The 2,524-nt window shown below is 39.4% G+C and overlaps 1 non-coding gene across 1 annotated transcript; it reads left to right on the forward strand.

Moving 5' to 3' along the window:
* Nucleotides 1-2,193: 2,193 nt before the first annotated feature.
* Nucleotides 2,194-2,265, forward strand: TRNAW-CCA (transfer RNA tryptophan (anticodon CCA)). Its single transcript has one exon. It is a non-coding gene; the product is annotated as a tRNA-Trp (tRNA).
* Nucleotides 2,266-2,524: the final 259 nt, after the last annotated feature.

The following is a 2,524-nucleotide window of genomic DNA, read 5'->3' on the forward strand; positions in this document are numbered from 1 at the left end:
GTTACATTATCCAGAAAGAACAATGATTTTAAAAGTGAGAATAACATGATTTGACAAGGTAAATTAGCTGCCAAGATCCACTTTGCACATGGGAGATAGCCGCTGAGTGACATTTTAACGTATGATAAACGAACTTGTTCCCTCTCTCCTTCTCTTTCCCAATTTGCCAATACACAGAAAAAGATATAATCCCTCCAGTTAAACATAAATTGATTTTAGGCTAAGAAGGAAGATATGCTAGTAAAAGCTGTGCATTCAAGGAAGATAATGAGATTGATTCCATGCTCTGCAAATAAAAACACATTGCATTTAAATTTGGCTCCTTCAAGGATGAGTGAGTGATTAAGATGAGCACATATGTTGAAGAAGCAAGTTAACTGAAAGATTGTTAAAGAGAAATGTCATGACATGTTGAACAACTGAAACATCATTTAGAGATGTGACTGAACATGTAGGTTTTAATCTGCTGCTCAATCTATACTCCAGACCAGGCAAGGCCAAGTTCAAAAGTAGCAGGAGATTGCAAATATTTCCTTTGAACATAATAATCCTTACTGTTTGAAGTCATATATAACATGAGAATATGCAAGAGTATTTATTTTAAATAAAGTTAATGACAAAGTGACTGAATTATATTTCTCACTTCAGTAATAAGATCACTACAAGCCAGTTTGAGAACTACTTTTTTTTTTTTTTAATCACATGAGTTTTGAAACCTTGAGCAGCCAAAATTTGAAAAACAGTGAAATCACTCATTGTTGTTCAGTTGCTCAGCCGTGTCTGACTCTTTGCCACCCATGGACCACACCATGCCAGGCATCCCTGTCCTTCACCATCTCCCGGAGCTTACTCAGAACTCACGTCCTTCGAGTTGGTAATGCCATTCAGCCATCTCATCCTTCTCCTGCTGTCTTCAGTCTTTCCGAGCACTAGAGTCTTTGCCAGTGAGTCAGCTCTTTGCATCATATGGCCAAAGTATTGGAGCTTCAGCTTCAGCATTAGTCCTTCCAATGAATATTCAGGATTGATTTCCTTTAGGATGGACTGGTTTGATCTCCTTGAAGTCCAAGGACTCGCAAGAGTCTTCTCCAACACCATAGTTCAAAAGCATCAATCCTTTGCCACTCAGACTTCTTTATGGTCCAACTCTCACATCTGTACATGACTACTAGAAAAACCATAGCTTTGACTAGATGGACCTTTGTTGGCAAAGTAATGTCTCTGTTTCTTAATATGCTGTCTAGGTTGGTCACAACTTTTCTTTCAAGGAGCAAGCGTCTTTTAATTTCATGGCTGCAGTCACAATCTGCAGTGATTTTGTAGCCCAAGAAAATAAAGTCTCTCACTGTTTCTGTAGTTTCCCCATCTATTTGCCATGAAGTGATGGGACCAGATGCCATGATATTCATTTTTTGAATGTTGAGTTTTAAGCCAGCTTTTTCACTCTCAATTTTTCACTTTCATCAAAAGGCTCTTTAGTTCCTCTTCACTTTCTGCCACAAGGGTGATGTCATCTACATATCTGAGGTTATTAATATCCCTCCCAGCAATCTTGATTCCAGCTTGTGTTTCATGCAGCCTGGGTTTTCATATGACGTACTTTACATATAAGTCAAATAAGCAGGGTGACAATATTCAGCCTTAATGTACTCCTTTTCCAATTTGTTACCAGTCCATTGTGCCATGTCTAGTTCTATTTGTTGCTCCTTGACCTACATACTGGTTTCTCAGGAGGCAGATAACGTGATCTGGTATTCTCATCTCCTCAAATATTTTCCACAATTTGTTGTGATCCACACAGTCAAAGGCTTTGGTGTAGTCAATGAAGCAGAAATAGGTGTATTTCTGGAATTCTTTTGTTTTTTCAGTGATCCAATGGATGTTGGCAATTTGATCTCTGGTTCCTCTCCCTTTTCTATATCCAAGTTGAACATCTGGAAGTCCTCAGTTCATGGACTGTTGAAGCCTGGCTTGGAGAATTTTGAGCATTAGTTTGCTAGCATGTGAAATGAGTGCAATTGTGCAATAGTTTGAACATCTTTGGCATTGCCTTTCTTTGCGATTGGAATGAAAACTGACCTTTTCCAGTCCCGTGGCCACTGCTGAGTTTTCCAAATTTGCTGGCATAGTGAGTGCAACATTCTGACAGCATCATCTTTTAGGATTTGAAATCACTCATAGATATGATTGGCTTCCCTGGTGGCTCAGATGGTAAAGCGTCTGCCTCCAATGCAGGAGACCTGGGTTCAATCCCTGGGTTGGGAAGATCCCCTGGAGAAGGAAATGGCAACCCACTCCAGTACTCTTGCCTGGAAAATCCCATGAACGGAGGAGCCTTGTAGGCTACAGTCCATGGGGTCACAAAGAGGCGGACATGACTGAGTGACTTCAGTAAACCTATATACCTATATAGATATGATTAAAACAGTACATTCCTTATATTCTACTGAACACCTTCAATCTCCTTCCCTTCATGTATGTAATGTTACACATAGCCTATATTTATTAGTATTTATTAACTTCT

The sequence above is a fragment of the Ovis aries genome, chromosome 19, assembly GCF_016772045.2.
Source record: "Ovis aries strain OAR_USU_Benz2616 breed Rambouillet chromosome 19, ARS-UI_Ramb_v3.0, whole genome shotgun sequence".
NCBI lineage: Eukaryota > Metazoa > Chordata > Mammalia > Artiodactyla > Bovidae > Ovis > Ovis aries.